The following is a 14,348-nucleotide window of genomic DNA, read 5'->3' on the forward strand; positions in this document are numbered from 1 at the left end:
AAGAAGCCAGGCTAGTAGGGACCCCCCTGAGCCAATGGTGGGTGAGAACATCTCAGGTGTTCCCTGGACCCAGGCAGCCACCTCATCTGAGAGCTCAGAGGTCCAAACCAGCTGGTTCTGACTCAGGACCTCAACAGGGCCGCTTCTCCAGGCTTCACCCTGGGCCTCACTGAAGCGCAGATGGCCAGTGAGCAAGCTTCAGCCTCACAGCTGGTGGTGGCTTACAGCGCCAGCCCTTCTGACACCGGCATTTTCACAGCCGTCTTCACATTGCCACACTGGAGTGAGGAAGAGATGTTCGAGAGAGAAGCAGGGCCTTTCCTAGACCCAGAGAGTTTTTTATCCCAAGCGCTATTTTTCTGTTTTCTCATAAGCCTTCCCACGAACGCTGCTTCTCAGTTCTTCCCTCGGTGGGAAGGGCTCGCTGGCCTTCTCGGCTCCCTGCCTGCCTCTTTGCAGCAAGTCCACTTAGCCTCAGCTGGGGCTCCTAATTAGGCAAGGGTTCCAGCTAATGGGCCCCCTTGGCTCTTCCCCAGCCCAGGTTGGAGGCTGGGAGGGGGGTGGGTGTCCCTAATGCCCTTTCTGCTGCCTCCTCCTCCTGATTCAGGGCCCCCCTCCTCCACCCCAGCCCCACCTCCCAGCTCCTCAATCCTGCCTTGGATTTCTCTGTTTCAGACCCAGTGCCTCTGACTACTACACTCCTGCTAGCTTCAGAAAAGATATTAATACATTAGTTTTGTCCTCTACATCCCCGTCCCTGGCATCGGATCATCATATCACGCCTACCCAAGCACATGGTGAGAGGGAAGGGGCCTCGGGCTGAGAGCGAGGTGACTGGGGTGTGACCCCAGCTCTGCCTTACTTGGGATACGTCGTCATCTCTGAGCCTCTGTTCACTCACCTGAGAGAGGGGGAGGAGACTAAGGCCTGCCTGACTCCGGGAGCTCTTGTGAAAGTCAAATAAAACCACGTACTTAAAGGGGCCAGTAACTAATATTTCCGTCCTCTCTTTTTGAGCTTAGTACCGGTTAAGAAAAAAGACAAAAATGAAGCAGTGGATATTTTAAATCAGTTTAGGGTACTTCCCTGGCAGTCCAGTGATTAACACTCCATGCTTCCACTGCAGAGGGTGCAAGTTTGATCCTTGGTTAGGGAACTAAGATCCCACATGTCTCACAGTGCAGCAAAAAAAATCCAAAAACTTATTTTTAATTGGAGGATAATTGCTATACAATGTTGTGTTTGTTTCTGCCATACATCAGCATGAATCAGTCACAGATATACATACGTCCCCTCCCTCTTGAATCTCCCTCTCACCCCACACCCCATTCCACGCCTCTAAGTTGTCAGCACTGGGTTTGAGCTCCCTGCCTCAAATAGCAAATTCTCACTGGCGATCTATTTTACATATAGTAGCGTGTATGATTCAGTGTTACTCTTTCAACTCATCCCTCCCTCTCCTCCCCTCCCTGTGTCCACCAGTCCATTCTCTATGTCTACATCTCCATTGCTGCCCTGCAAATACGTTCATCAGTTCCATCTTTGTAGATTCCATATGTATCTGTTAATAAACAATGTTTTGTGTTTCTCTTTCTGACTCACTCACTTCACTCTGTATAACAAGGTCCATCCACCTCACTACAACTGACTCAAGTGCATTCCTTTAATGGCTGAGTAATATTCCATTGTGTATATGTACCACAACTTCTCTATCCATTCATCTGACCTTGCATGTCTAGGTTGCTTCCATCTTCTGGCTATTGTACATAGTGCTGTTATTAACCTTGTACATGTATCAAAATTCACGGGGTACATGTATCTTTTTTTTGTTGTTCGTTTTTCTGTGTTGGGCCTTTGTTGTGGCATGTGAGACCTTCATTGCCTCATAGGAGATCCTTCACTGCAGCATGCACAAGGCTTGTGTGAGCATGTGCTATCTTAGTTTCTTGACCAGAAATCCAACCGTGTCCCTTGCATTGCAAGGCAAATTCCTAACCCCTGTACCACCAGGGAAGTCCCCATGCATCTTTTTGAATTATGGTTTGCTCAGAGTAAATGCCCAGTAGTGGGACTGCTGGGTCATACAGTAGTTTTATTCCTAGTTTTTTAAGGAATGTCCATACTGTTCTCCATAGTGGTTGTATCAATTTACATTCACATCAACAGTGCAAGAAGGTTCCCTTTTCTCCACATTCTCTCCTGCATTTATTGTTTGTAGATTTTTTGATGATGACATTCTGAGTGGTAGGAGGTGATACATGATTGTAGTTTTGATTTGCATTTCTCTGGATGAAGCACAAGCTGGAATCAAGATTGCTGGGAGAAATATCAATAACCTCAGATATGAAGATGACACCACCCTTATGGCAGAAAGCAAAGAAGAACTAAAGAATCTCTTGATGAAAATGAAAGAGGAGGGATTGGGAGAAAATAATAGCAAATGAAGCAACAGACAAAGGATTAATCTCAAAATTATACAAGCAACTCCTGCAGCTCAATTCCAGAAAAATAAATGACCCAATCAAAAAATGGGCCAAAGAACTAAACAGACATTTCTCCAAAGAAGACATACAGATGGCTAACAAACACATGAAAAGATGCTCAACATCACTCATTATTAGAGAAATGCAAATCAAAACCACAATGAGGTACCATTACACGCCAGTCAGAATGGCTGCCATCCAAAAGTCTACAAGCAATAAATGCTGGAGAGGGTGTGGAGAAAAGGGAACCCTCTTACACTGTTGGTGGGAATGCAAACTAGTACAGCTGCTATGGAAAACAGTGTGGAGATTTCTTAAAAAACTGGAAATAGAACTGCCATATGACCCAGCAATCCCACTTCTGGGCATACACACTGAGGAAACCAGATCTGAAAGAGACACGTGCACCCCAATGTTCATCGCAGCACTGTTTATAATAGCCAGGACATGGAAGCAACCTAGATGCCCATCAGCAGATGAATGGATAAGGAAGCTGTGGTACATATACACCATGGAATATTACTCAGCCATTAAAAAGAATTCATTTGAACCAGTCCTAATGAGATGGATGAAGCTGGAGCCCATTATACAGAGTGAAGTAAGCCAGAAAGATAAAGAGCATTACAGCATACTATCACATATATATGGAATTTAGAAAGGTGATAATGATAACCCTATATGCAAAACAGAAAAAGAGACACAGAAGTACAGAACAGACTTTTGAACTTTGTGGGAGAATGTGAGGGTGGGATATTTCAAAAGAACAGCATGTATACTATCTATGGTGAAACAGATCACCAGCCCAGGTGGGATGCATGAGACAAGTGCTCCGGCCTGGTGCACTGGGAAGACCCAGAGGAATCGGGTGGAGAGGGAGGTGGGAGGGGGGATCGGGATTGGGAATACATGTAAATCCATGGTTGATTCATATCAATGTATGACAAAACCCACTGGGAAAAAAAATAATAATAATAAAAAATAATAATAATAATAATAAAAAAAAAGAAAATGAAAGAGGAGGGTGAAAAAGTTGGCTTAAAACTCAGCGTTCAGAAAACTAAGATCATCTGGTCCCATTACATCATGGCAAATAGATGGGGAAACAGTGGAAACAGTGGCTGACTTTATTTTGGGGGCCCCAAAATCACTGCTGATGGTGACTGCAGCCATGAAATTAAAAGACGCTTGCTCCTTGGAAGAAAAGCTATGACCAACCTAGACAGCATATTAAAGAGCAGAGACACTACTTTGCCAACAAAGGTCCATCTAGTCAAAGCTATGGTTTTTCCAGTAGTCATGTATAGATGTGACAGTTGGACTATGGAGAAAGCTGAGCACCAAAGAATTGATGCTTTTGAACTGTGGTGTTGGAGAAGACTCTTGAGAGTCCTTTGGACAGTGAGGAGATCCAACCAGTCCATCCTAAAGGAAATCAGTCCTGAGTATTCATTGGAAGGAAGGACTGATGCTGAAGCTGAAACTCCAATACTTTGGCCACCTGATGCAAAGAACTGACTCATTTGAAAAGACCCTTATGCTGGGAAAGATTGAAGGCAGGAGGAGAAGGGAACAACAGAAGATGAGACGGTTGAGTGGCATCACTGACTCAATGGACATGAGTTTGAGTAAACTCCAGGAGTTGGTGATGGACAGGGAGACCTGATGTGCTGCAGTCCACAGAGTCGCAAAGAGTTGGACATGACTGAGAGACTGAACTGACTGAATAATAAGCAATATTGAGCATCTTTTCATATGTTTGTTGGCTATCTGTATGTCTTCTTTGGAGAAATGTCTGTTTAGGTCTTCTGCACATTTTTTGCTTGGTTTTTTGTTTTCCTGGTATTGAGCTGTTTGAGCTGCTTATATATTTTGGAGATTAATCCTTTTTAATTGCTTTATTTGCAATTATTTTCTCCCATTCTAAGGGCTGTCTTTTCATCTGGTTTATAGTTTCCTTTGGCTTCCTTAAGTTTACTTAGGTCCCACTTGTTTATTTTTGGTTTTATTTTCACTACTCTAGGAAATGGGTCAACGAGGATCTTGCTGCAATTTATGTGAAAAAGCATATTGCCTTTGTTTTCCTCTAAGAGTTTATGGTATCTGGCCTTACATTTAAGTCTTTGATCCACTTTGAGTTTGTCTTTGCATATGGTGTTAGGAAATGTTCTAATTTCATTCTTTTACATGTAGCTGTCTAATTTTCCCAGCACCACTTGTTGAAGAGACTGTCTTTTCACCAATGTATATGCTCACCTCCTTTATCATAGGTGAGTTGCCCATCAGTGTGTGGGTTTATCTCTGGGCTTTCAGTCTTGTTCCATTGGTCTATACTTCTGTTTTGTGCCAGTACCGTACTGTCTTGATGACTGTAACTTTGTAGTGGAGACTGAAATCAGGAAGGTTGATTCCTCCAGCTCTTTTTCTTTCTCAGGTTTGCTTTGGCTATTTGGGGTCTTTTGTGTTCCATACAAATTGTAAAATTTTTTATTCTTGTTTGGTGAAAAATGTCATTGGTAATTTGATAGGGATTGCATTGTATCTGTAGATTGCTTTTGGCAGTATAGTCATTTTCACAATATTGATTCTTCTAATCCAAGAATATGGTATATCTCTCCATCTGTGTGTCATCTTTGATTTCTTTCATCAGTGTCTTATAGTCTTCTGCATATAAGTCTTTTGTCTCCTTTGGTAGGTTTATTCCAGGTATTTTATTCTTTTTATTGTAATAGTGAGCAAGATGGTTTCCTTAATTTCTCTTTCTGACTTTTTATTATTAGTGTATAGGAATGCAAGGGATTTCTGTGTATTAATTTTTAAATTTTTTTAAATGTTGTTTTTTTTAAATAAAATAAAACAAAATCAGTTCAATTGGTAGAGAACCTGGATTGAATTTGTGGTCAGTGAAGCTAATAAGTCCCTCCTGCATTCATGCATGGCACTCTGGGCTGAGGGATATACCAGTTTTAATTTCCAAGAATCACCCAGGAGACCCGAGGCAGGTGTGATTCTTATCTGTTACAGAAGAGGAGCTGAGGCCAAAGAGGTTAGGAATCCTGCCTGAGCTCACACCACAAGCAAGTTGCACAGCTGGGTTCTGAGCCCAAGTTAGCTGATTGCAAAGCCCAGGTTCTTACTGCCAGCTTACAGGGGAGATGCTTTCCTGCCACTGGAAGCAGAGGCACTGGAGAACGGTCTTGACCAATGGGTAATGTGTTCAATTTTCAGGGCCATTTCTCATGCATTATCTCATTTTATTCATTCAACTGTTCAACAAATATGTGTTGAGCATGCCTGTATACTGGACAATTGGCTGAGGGTATGGCAAGAAGCAACCCAAAGTCCCTGCCCACAAAAAGCATATATTCTAGTGAAGTGACAGACCCCAAAGAATTATCTATAGAAGGAAAGATAGGTAGGTGGATCTAGGCCTAGCCATAGACAATCTCAATGAAAACATGAAATCAGGATTAAAGGATAGACAGAGAGCCTAGGATGGAAGCTCTGAGTGTCACATGCAGTAGAGACTCAAAGGAAGTGAGAGAATGTGAGTATCAGAGGAAGGGCATTCCAGGCAGAAGGAACAGCCAATGCAAATTTCTCGAGAAGGCAGCAGTACAGTGATCAAGGACTAGTAATAGCACATGTGACTGCAAAAGAACAAGAAGGAGAATGGTAAGAGGTGAGGTCTTAGCGCTGGAGAGGTGGAGAAGGGAACATGAAGCCTTATTAGTCATGAGAAACACTTGATGTTTTTTCTAAATGTGTTGGAATCTGAGAGATTATGGAGGGATTATGGACCAAGTGAGTGGCTTGATTTGATTTACATTCTTAAAATACGGCTGCAGCTGTTATGGTGAGAACAGGTTCTAAAGGGTAAGAAGTAAGAATGGAAGCAGAATCATAGTCCACTTATAAAGCTAGAATATTTCATCTGACAGATGAGAATGGACATGCTGGGAAGAGTTTGGATTCTAAATCTATTGCAAAGGTGGAATCAATAGGACTGGGCTTCTCACAACCCACTTGTGAAGGCAACAGGGTGGGTTTTATCTGCAGAAGCAGAAAAGGAACCCAAAGCCTAGAGCAGGGAGGGGAGGATGAGTGTGCACATGGGAGGTGACCAGTCCATGAGAGTTGAGCCCGCTCTGGAAGCAGCTCCCTGACCCTGGCCAGGGACGTCTGCATCAGAGGCATCAGAGCAACCAGAATGTCCCTCTGGAAGCCCAGTAACCAGCCTCAGAACTGTCCTGGGTTCCCCATCCCTCCCCCATTAAGATGGCAGGCCAGATTCACCATCTAAAGCTTGCTGTGTATTTTTCAAATGACATTTCCTTAGTAGTAAATAGCACCACATGCCACTTTAATGCAAGATGATAGAGCAAAGGCACACGGCTGGGGGAGGTGCTTCAACGCCCTCACATTCAGGGAGCCACACTATGTGTCACACCAAGAGGCTGGGGAGGCTTCATTTCAGCTCATGTTTCTGAGCATTTGCTTGCCAAGTGTTGGCTGGGGGGCCAAGCTGTGCATCACAGGACACTGTGCTCTTAGCCTGGTGGTAGCAAGAGAGGCTGGAGGACACAGGAGAGAGAGCAAAGGATGGAGACAGGAGTAAGGGAAAGGGCCAAAAAAGGCCTTTGGTGAGTGCCCTGAACAGGACCAGGGGCACAACAGTGTGTGGGCAGAGGCACGCCGGTGTGCGAAGGCATGGGCCCAAAGAGTCCTGTGCGAGGGAGTCTGCGGAGCCTGAGCAATGCGAGTTGCAGCAGAAACAACTAATTCTTCCTGAGCAATGTTCCAGGCAAGCCCTGCGCAGAGAGCTCAAAGGTCACTTGGCCCTCCCTACAGTGGGAAGCAGCCCCGTTGTAAGGGGTGAGGAAATATGCTCAGAGAGTTTAAGTGACTTGACCCACCAAGATTGTTTACTAAAAAGTAAAATTTAAGTTTTTTTTTTAATTTATGGAAGTATAACACACATACAGAAAAGATTACAAATCTTAAGTGTTACAAAATAGAAGCGGACTCACAGACTTAGAAAACAAATTTATGGTTTTACCAAAGGGGAAAACGGGAGGGGGAATAAATTAGGAGTTTGGGATTAACATACATACACTACTATATCCAAAATAAATAACCAAAAAGGACAAACTATATAGCACAGGGAACTCTACTCGATATTCTGTAATAAGCTAGATGGGAAAAAGAATTTGAAAAAGAGTAGATATTTGTGTATGTATAGCTGAGTCACTCTGATGTACACCTGAAACTAACACATTGTCAATCAGCTACGCTCCAGTACAAAATAAAAATTAAATAAAATTTTTAAAAATTTATTGAAGGATAGCACAATATGAAAAGATTAGAAATCCTAAGTATATAGGTAGATAAATCATCACAAAGAGACTACACCCAAGTTACTACCAGTCAGGTCCAGAAACCAAATCTCACCCTTCTGAAGTCCCTCTCCAGCCCCTTCCCCAAACTTTCCTTTCCCTTCTTCCCGAAGCTAAGCACTCTGCTGACTTCTGAGTCCACAGATTCATTTTCAGAGTTGAGATTTACACCCAGGTTTGTGGGATCCTGAGGCCAGGGTTTTAGTGGATGCGGGAGTGCGCAGATGGACTTTCCCTGGTCCAGCTGGGTCTGCCCACGTTGCCAGAGCCGTTTTCCTCAGCCACATCCCATCCCGTGCCATTCTTGCAGTGTCCTTGGCACAAGAAGGCAGGGGACAGCTCTGAAGCAGACTCTGGAAACAGGTGTGGGAGCTGCCTGCCTCCAGGCAGGGTCCCTCCCTGGGCTCGGCGATAGGATCTGCAGCTAGACTGTAGGTCAGTGAGGTTCCCCACATCCCATCTTCAGCAACACGTGATTTAGCAAGTCTGTCTTTTAGGAAAGAGCAACCCAACAGCCCTGACTGGTGTCCTTGAACAGATTTAACCATATTCTCAAAGCTAAGAGTTTTATTTTGAGAAACATGAAGAAAACTATACAGTCGCTGCAAAATAGAAAGACTCCAGTTTGTCAACAGTTCATTATGACACACACTCCATTCTCCCATCGAGCCCCCTAGTCTATGTTCTGGTACAAAAACAAAAAAGAAGCATAAACTTTGCTGAGACAATGATCAGCTTGGGCTCTTCTGAAACCCTGAGTAACACAGTTCTGACACTTTTTGTGTGTGCTTTCACTCAGGACCAGATCAACCCCCGACTGTCTCAGGCAGCACCCATCAAGGCCCTGCTCCCCTTCCCTGGCCATCCTGGCTGGATGGAATCAGTCTAGTGAAGGACTGTTTCTCCCTATGAAGCCGTTGTGAGTTCCGGGAGGAGCCCCCGAAGGGAGCCAGGCAAGGCACAGAGCTGAGTAAAGTCAAAGAACCGCAGGCGGAGGGGAAGGTCGGTGAGGAGGGACTCTAACGTGCCGTTGTAATGGAAACTGTCCCAAACGAGGGTGTTACTGGGAACACAAGGCCCAGGTCAGGTGGCCGAGGTAACTGTTTCCCGGTCAGGCGAGCAGGGACCTCCGAGGGGCTAGGTGAGTGGAGAGCGGTGCAACATTGCAAGGCTATCCAGTGGGGGAGAGTGGGGAGAGTTCTTGCAAAGCCTGGCAAGAACCCAGCCTTGGGGACGCAGGCCACAGAGGAGACAGCAGAGTGTAAGGTACGGAATTGAAGCTCTGCAATCAGAAAAACAGAGGTTCCCATTCCAGCACCTCTGTGCATTGCCAACTTAGCATAATTTACTTAACCTCTCCTAAACCTCAGTTCCCTTATGGAAAGTGGGGTAATCTAATCCACGTCTTAGAAGTCAAATGACATTTAAAACAAAATAATGTATTCAAGTGACAGACACATGTAGAGGCTAGGTACATGGTTGGTGAGTGAAAAGATTAGGAGAAATTTCAATTTCGCCCCCAGTGGAATTGTGAAGCCTAGCACGTTGGAGAATGGAAGGAGCATGTAGGAGACCGTGTGAGTGTACAATGTCACGGCCAGCACACACACCTCACCCACCTAAATGTCTGCAGGGAAATCTCATTTTAACTGAAGCTTTAAAAGCACTGATTGTGATCAAATGGATTTACATGTTGTTTTTAAAATAGACTCTGGTGGCAAAAAAAAAAAACAAAAACAAAAAACAACGCACAAACACCTGAGAATCCCCACAGGGAATGGGGCAGAAAAGTAACTATGGTGACATGTGTTCCTTGATGGGACAGGAAGATAGCTATGGTGACATGTCTCCAGGCTGTCCTCTTCCCTTGGACCATGGGAAGATACCTGGTGTCTCCCAGCAGCTGGAGGACTTGGTCCCCTTCCCTCTACAGGCAGTGGGACAGGAAAACCGTCACTAGCCTTCATCACATTGGTCCTGAAAAGGGACAGTGGCTTTTCCTCCTGAGAGCTTGTTTCAGGGGATAGGACGGCTTCACACTCCCCCACACAGCCCTACTCCACCCTCGATGTCATTTTCTTCAAGGCCCCTGCGTGAGGAAGGAAAAGAGACCCTCTCCCCAGGCTGAGGCAGACCCCTCCCACAGCACCTGAAGTAGGAACTCTGCCGCGGAAGACCCCCTCTCTTGGGCCAGGCTGCACCAGGTCCAGGAAACATTAAAGCACAAGGCTTAGCCCAGCACTTCAACAACACTGATATCTCCTTGGCTCTGAACAAGCTGGTACCCATTAACCAGTGGTGGGCCTCCTCTTCCAGAAGAGTTTACATTCTAGTCTGTCCAACCAATGCCCAAGTGGGCCTAATTTCCTGAAGGAATTTTAGAGAAAGCTATATGAACAATGATTTTAATGCCTCCTAAGTCTATGGCACTTATGAATTTTCAAAGCATTTTAACATTTATTACTTCACTGAAGTGTGATACATCTCTGGGAGGTGGTAAGGACCAGGATTGTTATTTGGTTGCTAAGTCATGTCCAGCTTTTTGCAACCTCATGGATTGTAGCAGGCCAGGCTTCCTTATCATTCGCTATCTCCTGGAGTTTGCTCAAATTCATGTCTACTGAGTCGGTGATGCCATCCAATCATCTCATCCTCTGTTGGGCTGGCATTATGCTCCCTAAATGAAATTGAGGCTTACAGAACAGTTGATCCAGGGTCACATAACCAGTCAACTGCAAAGCAAGGCCGAGGGGGAAAACCTGATGGGAACAACAAGATAGATAACATGAAACAACTGTGTGAAGACGTTGGGTGAAACTGGGAGGGGGTGACCCGCTACCAGAGGCTTCTGTCTCACAAACTGACCAGCCTGAGTCCTGACGGGAAAAGATCAGTGGTTCTTCTTTCTTGAGACTCCTTGGGTGTAACTTGAATCAACCAACTCTGTGTCTATACATGAGTGACTACTGGCCATTTATGAGGTCCCTAAAAGCAGAAAAGGATTGGCAAACTATCTGGCACATGACAGGTGTTCAATGTTTTTGAATTGGCTCTTTGAGTTGTTCTGAAAATTAAAGCAGGACTTGTCTGTTGTGGCTCATTCTCGCCATCTAGTGGCCAATTCTAAGAGAAACAGAACAGATGGAGCTGAGTTCCCCTAGCCAATCAGCAAGATGAAACCAGTCAATCCTAAAGGAAATCAACCCTGAATATACATTCGGACTTCCCCAGGCTCAAGCAGTAAAGAACCTGCCTGCAATGCAGGAGACACAGGAGACGCAGGTTCGATCTCTGTGTCAGGAAGATCCCTTAGAGGACTAAATGGCAACCTACTCCAGTATTCTTGCCTGGAGAATCCCATGGACAGAGAAGACGGGGGTCTAGTCTGTGGGGTCACGAAGACTCAGACACAACTGAGCAACTGACAATTCAACAGTTCAGGGCCAGTGCTAGCATGAGATGCACACATAGTTTTAAAATGTCATGGAAATCTGTCTGAGTTTTTCTTGGCCAGAAGAGTGGGCTGTGGCCTGGGGGTGGCTGTGCTGCCGGATTGGCTTGTTGTTGTTGTTCAGGTGTTAAGTCCTGTCCAACACTTTGTGACCCCATGGACGATCTCCTGGAATTTGCTGTCTTTCACTATCTCTTGGAGTTTGCTCAAACTCATGTCCATTGGGTTGGTGTTGCAATCTAACCATCTCATCCTCTGCCACCCCCTTCTCCTTTTGCCTTCAATCTTCCCAGCATCAGTGTCTTTTCCAATGAGCTGGCTCTTCATATCAGGTGGCCAAAGTATTGGAGCTTCAGCTTCAGTATCACTCCTTCCAATGTAAACACACATGGGTGCTCAGTCAAGTCTGACTCTCTTGCAGCTCTATGGGTTATAGCCCACCAGGCTCCTCTGTCTATGGGATTTTCCAAGCAAGAATAATAGAGTAGGTTGCCATTTCCTTCCCAACCCGGAGATCAAACCCATGTCTCCTGTGTCTCCTGCGTTGCAGGCAGATTCTTTAAAAATATGTGTGTATCTCATGGCAGCACTGGCCCTGGCTCCAAAACAGAAGTCAAATAAACAGCCAACTACTGAGACTCAGTTATGTGGACAAGCATTGATACTATGCAGGAGAGCCCATGAAGATACATGAAAGGCACATTTCCAGCTCCTGGGATTTAAGAGCTTACACTTTAATTCCACACCCTAGACATCCCAGCACACTCACATGCTTAGAAAAATGGAAGTTTTAGGACTCCAAGTAACATTCAGTCCTGTAGACAAAGTGAAATTTTTTTCTGGGGAAAAAACATTTGAAAAGACCAATAGGATACTTTTATATTCAGAAAAATAGAAAACTCTCTTGTTATAAAATACTAGAAATTCTAGATAAAATACATGTATATATATGTGTGTGTGTGTGTGTGTGTGTGTGTATAGCTTAATGCATAGTTGAATACATAAGAAAATTATAATTTTTTACAGTGGCCAAGAATAGAAACTGAAAATATAAGGATAAGACACTGAAGAAAATCAACAAACAGATTTGTAATAAAGTGAAATAGTTTTTCTAAAAGCTAAAAATATGGTCAGCAAGGGAATTCTCTGGTGGTCCAGTGCTGAGAACTCTGTGCTTCCACTGCAGGGGGCACAGGTTCTATACCTGGTCAGGGAACCTAAGATCCTGCATGCTGCATGGCAGCAGCCTGAATAAATAAATAAAAATATGGTCAACGAAGTTAAAAACTCAATGGGCAGGTTTTAGACAGCAGAATAGATCTGAGACACTTTGCAAAATTGTAGTTAAAAGGAAGAAAAATAGAACGGGAGTAAGAGACTTAGAGGAAAAATGTCCTAATATATGTAACTGGGCTTCCCTGGTGGCTCAGATGGTAAAGCGTCTGCCTACAATGCGGGAGACCCAGGTTCGATCCCTGGGTTGGGAAGATCCCCTGGAGAAGGAAATGGCAACCCACTCCAGTATTCTTGCCTGGAAAATTCCATGTACTGAGGAGCCTGGTAGGCTACAGTCCACGGGGTCGCAAAGAGTCGGACACGACTGAGCGACTTCACTTTCAATATATGTAACTACAGATCCAGAGGGAGAAAGGTGAGGGACATGTTAGAAAAGATAATAGCTATGAACTTTCCAGAAAATATGACACACATAGATCTTGCCAATCAGGGAGCACAAGTAGGATAAATAAAAATAGATCCACATGTCAGTACTTCAAGGTGAACTGCAGAACATCATAGACGAAGAGAAGCTATTCTTTAAATAAAAAAAAAAGCAGAAAAATATGTTCAAAATGTTGAGAAGAAATATAGGGCTAAGTTATCTTTCAAACGTGAAAGTAAAATGGAAAGTAAAATAGGCATTTCCCAACAGAGAGCGTAGCACCAACACCCTTGGTAAAAGCATCGCTAAAGGGAGTACTGTAGGGAAACAACTGAATCTGGAACCAAGAAGAACAACGCAAAAACGGCATAGTGAGCAAAGGCGTTAATAAAACCCCGTGAATACAAAACAAGCGCTGACCGCATACAAAAGTAATGATTTTTTAATAAAATAAATGGTTACTAATTTAGGGGATATAGAAGCAAGGTGGACATGACGGAAAAGATCTGAAAAAGAATACACACACACATATATATATATGGGCTCCCCTAGTGCCTCAGAGGCAAAGAATCCGCCTGCAAAGCAGGAGACCACCTGCAACACAGGAGATGAAAGATCAGTCCCTGGGTGGGGAAGTTCCTCTGGAGAAGGAAATAGCAATCACTCCAGTATTCTTGCCTGGGAAATCGCATGGACAGAGGAGCCTGGTGGGCTACGGTCCATGGGGTTTCAAGAGTCAGACATGAATTAGCGGCTAACCTATTACCGCCAATATATATAAATATACATATGTTTTGAATGACTTTGCCCTACATTTGAAACACTGTAAATCCACTGCATTTCAATAAAATCTTTAAATATTAAAAATAAACATTTAACTTTTTTTTTTTTTATTAAAAAGTAAGGTGAAGGGCTTCCCTGATGTCTCAGTGGTAAAGAATTCACCTGCCAATGCAGGAGACACAAGTTCAATCCCTGCTCCGGGAAGATCCCACATGCTGGGGAGCAGCTAAGCCTGGGTGCCGCAGCTATTGAGTCTGTGCTCTAGAACCCAGGAACTGCCGCTGCTGAAGGCCTGTGCCCTGAAGCCCGTGCTCCGCAAGAGAAACCACCACAATGAGAAGCGCAAGCACCACAACAAGAGAGCAGCCCCCGCTCGCTGCAACTAGAGAAAAGCCCTGGAAGCAATGAAGACCCAGCACAGACAAAAATAAAATAAATACATAAAATTATTCTTTTAAAAAGCATGATAGAAATAAAACTCTTAGCAACACTAACATGTAAGCTGGACTGTGCAATCCGAGTTATTAATAAAACTTTCTAAAGCTCTTATATTGTCTGATAGAAGATTAGAGATTTTT

At 44.2% G+C, this 14,348-nt stretch overlaps 1 non-coding gene across 1 annotated transcript; it reads left to right on the forward strand.

Annotated features, from left to right (window-relative positions):
• The first annotated feature begins 12,742 nt into the window (after positions 1-12,742).
• Positions 12,743-12,814, forward strand: TRNAC-ACA (transfer RNA cysteine (anticodon ACA)). The gene has a single exon. It is a non-coding gene; the product is annotated as a tRNA-Cys (tRNA).
• The last annotated feature ends 1,534 nt before the right edge of the window (positions 12,815-14,348 follow it).

The sequence above is a fragment of the Dama dama genome, chromosome 20, assembly GCF_033118175.1.
Source record: "Dama dama isolate Ldn47 chromosome 20, ASM3311817v1, whole genome shotgun sequence".
Classification (NCBI taxonomy): Eukaryota; Metazoa; Chordata; class Mammalia; order Artiodactyla; family Cervidae; genus Dama; species Dama dama.